The sequence below is a fragment of the Crocodylus porosus genome, unplaced genomic scaffold, assembly GCF_001723895.1.
Source record: "Crocodylus porosus isolate Cpor-Errol unplaced genomic scaffold, CroPor_comp1, whole genome shotgun sequence".
NCBI classification, from domain to species: Eukaryota; Metazoa; Chordata; order Crocodylia; family Crocodylidae; genus Crocodylus; species Crocodylus porosus.
The window spans coordinates 516,028-527,416 of NW_017728924.1; the positions used below are offsets into that span (position 1 = coordinate 516,028).

Consider the following 11,389-nt stretch of genomic DNA (forward strand, 5'->3'; position numbering starts at 1 on the left):
GTTAGTACCTGTAATCGCAGGTAATTATAGGTACTAATTTAATAGACTGTAATAATGGTGTATTAATGAATCTGTGGATGAACCCACTGATACGTAGACTTTTTTCTTATTCACTGTGGCTAGATATTTTGCTCCCTCAGATGGCAGCTTAGCAAAACTTATTGTTTCTTGTGTTTGTAGCTCATTTATCGTTTGTTTTCTTCTCCGGTTGCTTACTGAATAGATTTATTACTTTTGCATGAAATAGTTCTATTTACTTCCACTGTAGCTTCTTAAAGTGTAAGTTATTTTTCCATTTCTGTAATTTGAGCTTCCATTACTAATGTTAGAAAAACATCTCTTACTTTGAATAATCGCTTTCTGAAATTTTCTTTAAGTGATATTTTCCAACAAAAAAAGCAGGACTCATTAATTTCTTCAGACTTATCATTATCTTTATCTGAAAATTAAACCTTCCCAAAACAATCTTTTCTTTTTCTGTTGTACAGGTTTAGTAGGGGAGAGGCGGTAGTTGCTTGACAGAAGAGGGAGAAATAATTTTTTTTTGAATCCTCTAAGTTTCAGACCCAACCGCTTTGTTAAATTATTGCAGTTTTTAGTTCAATTGATAAAAGCCCTTGAATGGTCTGAATAGGAATGTTAAACCTTAGAATAAGCATACTTATGTGAAAACATGAGTATCCAAATTAAAAGTGACCTTGACCTTACAAAAAACAGGTCTTATATTTTTGTGTGTTTCATAGCAAATTTGTGGATGTTGAGCTATGTAGGGAGTCTGATACCAACCTAGTTATTGATATTACATTTTTCTATTTCACTGAACATCAGCTAATTAAAAAGTATTTTTAGCCAAAGGAGGTATTTTTATGAATGCACAAATATGCTTCGAGCAGATAGGAAGAAAAAGTAATAAAGCCTAATTTAGTTATGAGCACAATATCCCATCTGCTGTATGCCCATATATCAACATTAAGATTATCCAGTATAATCATAGTACTTTTTTTTTTTAAATATGTCCAACTCATTACAAATAGAGAACTAAAGTGTAGTCTCTCCTGGAATATGACTCTGAGAAACATATTTGAAAGATAATAAGCAGATTATTTTGCTTCATGCTGGAACAAGATTTTCACATCATGATGTTCAGTTGTGCCTGGGCCAGCTGTAGGTAGAACACAGAGACCTTTGCTATCCTGATACCACCCTATAAAATAACTACTCTTATATATCCAAGCATTGATCCTTACTAGTGATGATTGCACCCAATTCTTTACCTGCCTGTATTGGCTGCATCATCATATCAAGACTTGTATGTCTAATATATGCTATGAGATGTACACATTGAACCCTTTAAGGCAGATGTTAAAGGACAGATGCCAGCAGATTACATGGATTGTAGTTACTCCACAGGAGGTGCCCTCAATCATTGTATCCTGCTGAATCTCAGAGTCACCTTGTGGTACTCCAGTATGTAGAAAACCAGAAATTTTTATTTTGGCTAATCAATATAATTTGCCCGGTTTTCTTTGCATTTGTTAATCTACTTCATGGTAGCCTAATTAAAGGTTTACTTTCCCAGTTAGAAATGCATTAAAAATTAAGGATGCTTAAATTGCAAAACAGGAAAACACAACCTGTTCTAATAAATCCAAGCACTTCCCTAACATGCATAATTCACTCATGGGGGGAAAAAAAGTGAGAAACTATTTTCTAAGGAAATAATCTACTTGCTGCATAAATGAAAATAATCTTTTGTGTGGGGTGTGTTATCTGATCCAAACTGATTTTTCTGTCTAGGGTAAGGGGGATATTTTTGGAACCTTTTCCAAAAGGCATGTTGTAAAACCCCTCTGAGCAAGTTATTTGTACAGGTGTTCCCCCCCAGTTACAGAGAACTCAGCAATGGATGCAGTGTGGTTTAGCTCACGCTTAGGTGATCGGAGAGAATCCCTAGTATCGCTGAGACTGGATAGTTGCTATTTGTGCTCTGCCACGCTTTTCTTAAGACACGGGAAAAGAGACAACTTTATGTATTGTGCTCCCGGGATTCAAGAAGCCCTTCTGCCTTTTCCTATCTGGACTCCAATGACCAGGGTAGTTTCTTCTCATATTACTGGATCCCTTGACTATTCCAGTACTTTATGTCTGATGTTATTGTCAAATATAACAATACACACAAGCAGCAGATCTGCCTGTATTGCTTATGAGGCTCACTTCATATTGAGTTCCACTGTGTTAGGCTATGCAATATATAATTACCAGTTAATGCATTGTGCTCGTGTGTGTTCATACAATACTGTAGAACCTGGATCTTCTTAGGCTTTTGGTTCCTTGACCTCCTGTGAAGACAAGGATTTGCAACAGGCCAAGGCTCTGTATGTGTGTCTGTTAATAAATCCTCAGCAAACAGCTGCAAAGGATCACTGAGGTGGGCCAGCTGTTTCTCTGCCTTTTGTTTCAAAGCTTTCTGGTCAGCTCTGTGAGACTGTTGCTATGCTCCAGCTCAGTGAAGAAGCAGCACCCTTTGAAATAAAAGTTGCAGCCCTCAACAAATCATACCAGCATGAAAAATCTGGGTTCTGCTGTACTCCCCTGTATGCCTCTTCAGCAGCTGTTTTGCTTTTGCACTCTCTACTGTCAAGTTAAAGACAACTGTTCGATGCCTTTTTGCGTGTGACTTCATCCTTAAATCTCGTCTAAAAAATGTTTGTTTAACTTTATTGACAATGGCTCTCATTACTCTACAGAATTACTGCTGTCTAGTTGGCTTAAAAAATAATTTTTACCATGTATCTTTACCAGTGAAGTCAGTGTGTCAATATTTTAGGTAGCCTGTATTTTTATATAAACAACTGTTATTGGCTGGAATAGGTTTAATATTAATCAGATCTATATGATCGATAAAGCGGGGGCGAGTAATTCAGCGCAAATAATTTCTCATCTTTTGTTTGCAAGTTGTCCACAAACCACTTAGGATTTCCTAGGCCACAAGTATTCAACATCTGACCCATGGGCCATATTTGGCCCTTAGTGCCTGCATATCCAGCACATGGGACTTCCCACGAGTCCAGGTATTTGGCAGGAATGGAGTGATACCACATTTCTGGACCTGTGGGAAGCCCCATGGGCCAGATAACAGGAACTCTGCATGTGGCATTGGGCACACAGGGAAGTGTGGGACCCAATCATGTTGTGTAGGACTGTAAACAGGGCTAGTCTGAGGCCTCTGGGCCTGATCCCAGCTCATGGGGACAAGCTGGGACCCCTTCTGGGTGTGTGGGACCAGGCAGAGACAGCATGAGTCCCAGTCCAGCCTCCAGACTGACTCCATGCCACTCATCTGGCCTGTAGGACCACAGCGATGAGCACTAGTGTCCTAGACAGCATTTGTTATGTACTAAATAATATAATTTGTCTGTTTAGGAGTTCTTGTTTGGGAATATTAGTTGTTTATATTTGAGCCTTGTGATTAATATAGATTGGACCCCTGGTTTATTTTCATCAGACAGTTCCCTGATAAAATGAGCATCAGTTTGTACTAGGTGATGGATACAGTATTTGTTTTTTTATGAATATTCTCCAGATTTTGTTTGGGTTGGGATGCTTTTGAGTGTACTTTCATCCATATATTTATTCAGCGCAGGATTTGCAGAGATCAAAGCTAAGCGGACTCAAACACAGTGAAGGAGGGTTTGTATGAAAGTTCATTCAAATTTTAAAACAATGTAGTTTTTTATATTTGCCCAACTGTACAGATTATGGAACAATGTGTGATCAATAGTAGATTATAATGAAAGATGTACAAGAGTCCACCACTATGTTATAGTTTCCTGTCAAACAAAGACCATCCGGAAGTGTCACTAAGTATACTGGGTAGTTTTCATCCATGTTTACAGGAAAGTCACTTCTGTTAAAGAACCTTTTTTTTTATAGTGGCTTGACTTGTCACCCGAGATGAGTTTCAAATTGTTTAACATTTTATATTCTATGTGCAGTATTTAGTTAAGAAATAATCAAGGCTTGTATTCTAGTACTTTATTCTTTCTGGGTTTTTAACTCTTTGATAGGTGAAACAATTGGTATGTTTCTCACAAGAACAGCCAGGGCATCAACAATTGAATTTAAAATTGCATTTAGAGTCACTCTATTTTCTGGAAGGAAGCGATACACTGGGGAACATTATGAAGCACGAGAGACTGGCAGTATGGCATCTGGATGAAAAGAAATGATAGGTCAATGGCTGACAGATGGCATTGTGATTTGGAGAGGCCACTGGCAGATGTAGTTGACAACTCCAGCATGGCAAAGCTTTTGGCTAGTGATCAAAAGCACTGGAAAGATAGTGAAGAAGTCCTCCTCTTTCAGACTGTGTTGCCAATTTGGACAGTGCGGAAGATGTTTCTCAATGAGACATATGGTCAAAAGAGATCATAATCCCTACATTGGCAGAGCAAGGAGAAGGGAAGATATGGGCTGAATTTCTCTTCATCCAAAGGTTTTGTATATTAAGTAACAGGATTAAACTATAAACGCTAAATGGTTTATAAACAACATTGATATCATGAAAATGATACGTCTCACTTTTAGTTTTTGTAGCCTTCTAATATATCTTCTGTACAGAGTACTCCCATCTTGCTTGGGGAAAATTCTGAATCACTTCAAAACCCTTTTTTCTTTTTTTTAGTATCAAAAAGTGTTATTGTGTGCCTGTGTCATCTTCATTCTTGCATTCTGTTCCCTTTTCATATCCCCTTTTCTTCCACACATTTTTTTTTCATCTTCTGCAAAATTGGGACATACTGTCCAGAAAACCCCAATTCATTGTCATAACAAGTTTTGGGTTGATAAATTGCAATTGTCCAGCAACAACAAATCACTCAAAAATTCCTGACCAGCTCTAACAGTGAAAAGTTATGGCTGTAATTGCCAAGATTAATTTTAAGGATTGCTACTACTTCAGCAACAGAAGTGTGAAGTCATTTAAAACAAAAAACTGTAAACTACTATAAATATTCAGCATAGAATACTTCAGAATATCCCTTCAAAATTAAGAAAAAATAAAATGCATAAAAGTCTTGCATATCCCTTGAGAAACTTTAACAGCTTAATAGATCTCCCTTTTGGAAGCTTTTTATGAGATTCAGTATAAGTTTCCCCTTTGAGATTATACCACTTCTTATACTTCTATCTTAAATCAGTTTACTTCTTGCTTACTACACCATCAGGCATTTGTGAGATCTGCTACCGTGGCTGTAACAGTGGCTCAGTTAAAAATCCTTCGTGTGTGTGTGTGTGTGTGTGTGTGTGTCTGTGTGTCTGTCTGTCTGTCTGTCTGTCTGTCTGTCTGTCTGTCTGGGTCCTCTTATAGAACCAGAGCTGGCCGTAGGGAAAATGGCATCCTGGGAGAATCTGTATTTTCCATTATCCCCATCCCTTAAGTCAGCAGCATTACTGCAGGTAGAGGCAGCCAGGGTACACTCCAGCACGGAGGCACAGCTACCTGCACTGCCCAGCCTGACTCCTCCTGAGTGGTGGATGGAGGTGGGGAGCAGGCTGGGGGGGGTGGTACCCCCCCTTACCACAGCACCCTGGACGGTCACCCACATGGCCCACCCCTCACACCGGCTCTGTATGGAACATACAGTATTTTTTAACTAAATGTGAAAATATCCATCTTTTTTTTTTCCTTGTTTCATTGTGACAGAAGGAGGGGGAATGGACTATACTTATTTTATCGGAGGCAAACGACTGGCAGCATAATTACTGAATAGTTGAAAACAAGTAAGTCAGGAATATGCCACAGAATTGAAAGTTGCCTGTAACATTTGTTTCCACATGCTGTAAGAAGCCCCCAAAAAAGATTGTTACCAATTGTCTAGAGTTGGACCTTATACAAGAAATCTCTACCATCATGAATTTCAGCAGAGGCAGACTGTAAAATGGAGGGATTTATAAAGCAATGCTAGATTATTGGGTTAGTTCTACAGTTGACAGCAATGCCAATAAAAGTTTCATATTGGCATCTATCTACAGTGTCATCATCACTTTAAAAATATAGGAAGCTAGAGTGGTACACTTTTAAAAGTACTAGACATTAAGAGTAATAAAAATAAATTTTTCTAAACCTAAGTGGAATAGTTTTAAACAAGTTTTTAGGGTCAAGGTTTGCACTGTGAAGTCTGCTCTGTTATGTACCGTAATGTTTTCACATGCTAAAGAGTAAGATTCCACAATCCCATGCTCATGTGGCTTAAATTAGAAACTCAAGTAATCATGTAACACTTCTTTAGGATGTTTCAAATTAGATGTTCTTCAGCCATGCAATGCACTTTATTAGATAAGCATGGTTTTTCCAAGAGGTGTATGCCTATGTGTACCAGTATGCGCGTTGGTATTCTTGAAAAGTCCCCTTGGCATACACCTGCATCTCCAGGTGCTAAAAGATCTTTAATAATCATGTTCTCTATGACTGGTTAAAAACCTCAAAAGGAAATTCATGTTAAAGAATCCCTGTCTGTTATGGTGCTTCTCAGATTGCTACGCTGTATCTCACCCCAGCAGGCACAGTTCCCATTGGTACCAAAGGAAGCACACCGAAAGTATATATGATGAAAACTATACTAACTTTTAAGATTCTAGTTCTGATGAGATCTGTATTATATCACCATTTAGGGTACTTATGTTTTCTTTCCTTTCTGTTGCATATGCTTCCAGTCACTCATTTTTAACAGTGGGTTTCTTCCCTCTATTTCTGAATTTTACAAAAGCCTCTTGGTTACTTAACTGAAGTAATGGAAACATTTTCTGCAAATATGATTTACAACACATTACCTGTTCCCTCAGTTCTTTTACTTTTAACCAATGATATTCAACAGTTGCCCTGAACATTTTTTTTTCTGTACATCCAGCCCAAAATTGATGTTAATCAGTTACCCAAGAAAACTGGTGATAGGAATCAGAATTTCATCAGTTAATTGACCTTGGCTTCAAATGCACTGTCAAGTGTAGGGATATTTTTCTGTGAATGTAGCTGTCTCTGTCCTTCACATGTTGGCCTTTAGCTCCCTTTACTAATAGCTTTAGATTTATAATAATGTATTTTACAGCAAGGTCAGGGTAACAGGGGCTTTTATAGGCTGATATTTTATGGAGAGTCGGTGAACCAAAAACTGTAATTATGCATATGAAATAATCCCTTAAATAATTAGTGATGATTAACTGGCTGTTATAATTTAGACAGGTTTTAGGGATTTAAGAGGAGATGAGGCACCAGTCTTATGGTAAGTGTATATTATATCTGTCAAAAAAACCCTCTATCTGCTCTTAAACATGAATGGTAGCAACAACTGTGACATTGATTACTGATTACAATCTCATTAGTTAAAGTTTATCACTTTTTATGAACTTCGTAAATTTCTATGTCTGCATTGAGTTTTTTTGGTCCAAATGAACTTGTAAGCCTATTGACAGTGTTCTAGAATAGACTGTGAATATTAACAATATTAAAATTGCTGTTATCACATTGAAATACATTTCATAACGTGAATGTTTTCAACTTGCAGGTTTGTTTGGTACAGCACTCTGCAACACAGCAGAGTATATAGTAAAATGCTGTGTAATATTGTTAGATATGTATTTATAGATCTATAGATATAAATAGGTATATTGATACGTGTGTGCGTGTGTGGATGTGTGTGTATGTATGTATAGATATATCTATATATACATATAATCTCCTAAGGTGATATATATTTCCCTCAACATCACCATGAAATTTCCATCATGATGTGTGAACAGGGAACCAATTTCTGTATCACCAAAATTAATGGCAAAGTTCTGAATGTATCAGGAGGTGCAAGGCATAGCCAAAAGGAGGAGGAATCTTATCATGCCTAAAAAGAGTATGCCTACCCTCCGTTCCCAACACTTGCAAAGAAGGGAAATATCTGAGCCCTTCTCACTCACCTGTTCCTACTCCTACGCATCAGTCACAGCAATGAGGCCACCCCCCGGTCACCCTCTACAGCTGCTCTTGTGACTACTGTTCCTGGTGTGCTTGTTTCAGATGAAATAAAATGATATCCCCTACCTGGAATGATCTGTTTTTATTTCAAGCACTTTTAATGCACCCAAAAGGCTTGACAGGATTGCGTGAGGGCTATGTAATGACTGATGTGCTACTCAGAAATTAGAGAAGGAAGGGGAAGTAGCAGTAATGGTGGTCCTTCCTACACATTCACAGGCCAGTCATTATGATGCTCTCTTTCAGGGCGGTAGACCTAGGTTCAATTCTCCCATCTGCCAGTTTGAGAGCAAGGAAGTCAAACAAAACCTCCCACATCCAAGAAGAACCTGGATCCACCATTCAACCTGATTCTGCAGATAGTTTTGGGTTGATGAGAAACATGCTTTTCTGTGAAAAAAACAAGGAAAGGGAAAAAGAGTGACCAGTACTCTCCAAGAACTCATTTCCAGAGTTATATGATGGAACTGTATTTAGCAAAAAGATAAAGATAAAGCAGTGTTGCTAACACCCAAGCAACGTGACTGTCCTCTCCAACTGTACATTCCAGCTCACCAGCAATACACTTTAACCACAGGTTAAGCACAGAGTAGTAACAAAATATGTGACCTGGGTATTTCACTGTAACCACTGCTGAACATTTATAAACACTAGCCACCATTTCATTCTCTATGATTGTATTACAGAAACTTTAAACATATTGTATGACAGTGATGGAATATGGGGAAATGAACTAGGTGTATTTGTTACTGCAATTGCTTTCAGAATACAAATGCATCTAAATGTACCAAATTAAAATGGGGAAGTAAAACTAATAAATGCTCCACCCTTAATTAGGTGGGAGGGAGGGAGAAAAGAGGGAAAATGTTTTATAGCATTTTTTCCAGGCCTATCCATTATTTTTACAGAGCAGAAGAATTCCTGTTGTGTACAGCTAGCACTGATTAAAAGAACTTCACCTCATTCAGTTTAATAAAACTGGCCAATTTACAAAGAGTCAAGGTTTTAAAATTTACTGTACATGACAACTGTTCTCATTTTCAGAATGTAGCCTACCACCTCCATTTGATTGGATTTCTTATTATAAGCTCTGAAAAGGTTAATGAATACCTTAACAAAGCAGCTCAGGTTCTATAATTGGCTGTAATAAGCAGATATGGTGATGGGCTCCTTTGTTAATATAATTGTAATGCAGATCTGCAATGTGTTATAAAAACAGCATAGTAAGAAGTCTGAAGAAAAATAAGGTCTCATAAGTTCATGGTTTGCAAATATGCTGTAGAAATTGTTTCATTTGTTAGCTGATGTAAACAGCCAACAAATAAAATGGTGTGCAGTTATTTATTCAACAACTGCTAGGGTGTACCTGAGAAGCAATTATTTCTTTCCTATAAACCAAGTTAGAAAATTTCTGTGACCAGAAAACAAACCGTATAAAAAGATGCCCACAAAACTCCTCTAATCTGAAACCCAATGGTTCTTTGCATCTCCTCTGTGTGGAATTTCCTATTGTCTTCAAAGTCCATACTGAACCCCAGCGCTTGTAGCGATAAAAACTATTATTTTTATTTATGAAAACAAACTGTATACAGACCATTTCCAGAATGTTCTAAGTCAGGGGTGGTACGCAGGGAGTTTTGGTGAGCTGCAGCAGCATCCAGGTGCAGGACGAATGCACAGGGCTGGGGCTGGGGTTATGGGGCAGTGACATCCACTGCCCCCGCACCTCTGCAATGGATGCTGGTTCTGTGGGCAGGGACGTGCAGGGAGTGGATCGTGGCTCTGCCCCAGGCCTGTGCCGTCACCACCCTGCAATCCTGGGGTCTCCATGGAGAACAGCTGAGACCCATTTGACCAGGTGAATGGCATGGAGCTGCAGGGCAGTGGGTGGGGGAGAGCTATGTCTAGGGCTGGGTCTGGTATCTTGGGGTGGTGACAGCATGGAGCCAGGGCCTGGGGAAGAGCCATGATCTGCTCCCTGCACACCCCTGCCTGCAAAACCCATGCCTGTCACAGGGCTTTGTGGGGAGCAGATTGTAGCTGTGACCTGGGCACCTGACCTTGTTCCCATGATGTCACCATCCCATGATCCTGTCCCATGATGCCAACCCCACTCGCCCATCCTGCTTCTGAACACTGCTCCCCATCCCATCTGCCCAGCCATACGCCCTGTCCCCCATGCGGGTCTCACCTCCAGTTGTGGGTGTGGAGCAGTGGGGCTTGGTCTGGCAGCAGCAGCCGCCAGAAGAAACCACTGCCACCAGAGCTTCCAGGAATTGAGTCTGACTGCCATGCCACCCCAGCCCCACTGCACACCCAGGTGCAGCAGGAGTGACCTAGGGACAACCCAGCCTGTGACACGGTCCCTGGGCCTAGACTGGGCAGGACTGAGGGACCTACCATGGGCCAGACCAAATGCTTTGGTGGGCCAAATCCAGCCAGTAGGCCATGTTTTGCCCACCTGTGTTCTAATTAAATCAAATTATATAGAGACAATGATTGGATTTTGATTTTTATAAGCATAGAGAAGACTGGTTTGCATATTTTATTAATGTGAAAAGTAATATGTAAACAAATAGTTGAACTAGCTATACATGTTTTTCCTTATGAGCATAATATTACTATATTATCCTCATAACACTACTATATTATGATTTTTCCACAGTTCCTCACTTGAAACCTCCAGCTTTTAAGGTCTAGGATGTTCAGAGGCTGTATCTCTAACTCCCATGCTCAATAGCTACCAATGCCCCTTTCCTTCAAGAATTTGTCCAATCCCTTTTTGAATCTTGCTAAACTCTCCTTCCACAAAATGGTTGCAACAAGTTTCACACTTTAATTACTCACTGTGTGAAAAAGAACTACCTTTTGTTAATATTAAACTTGCTACTTGCAAGGCCTGTGCAAAGCAGCTAGTATTCACTTTGGATTCGGCCAATTCAGGGGGACAGTGATTCAATTCGGTGATTCAAATCACTATCCCAATTCAATCCGGCCAAAACTGATTCAGAGGTTTGGCTGCTGCTGAATCTCCAAATCAGCCAGGTCAGGCCCATCCCCCACCGCCTCCCAGCCCACCAATGGCTGCCCCACTCCTGGCACTTGTTAAAAAAGCAGCCCTGGCCCACCAGGTGCTGCCGGGTGTGTGGGGGGGTGGTATCTGCTGCCCCCCAGTGTCACACTCTGCATGAGCCCCCAAAGCCCCAAGGCCTCTGCAGGAGTGGCCCTTTTTTCTTAATGGGCTAGAGCTGGCCCAGGCAGGGCGCCTGTGGGAGCTAGGGGAGTAGGGGGAAGTAGCGGGCTCATGAAGAGCCCCCCCCCCATGCAGCATGGTGTAGTGGGGGGCAGCAGGGATCACCCCCCCAC

The 11,389-nt window shown here is 40.1% G+C and overlaps 1 long non-coding RNA gene across 1 annotated transcript in view; it reads left to right on the forward strand.

The window, feature by feature from the left end:
* The window catches only part of LOC109313563, a 610,519-nt gene that overhangs the window by 412,518 nt on the left and 186,612 nt on the right, over positions 1–11,389 (forward strand). The gene's annotated exons all lie outside the window — the stretch shown is intronic.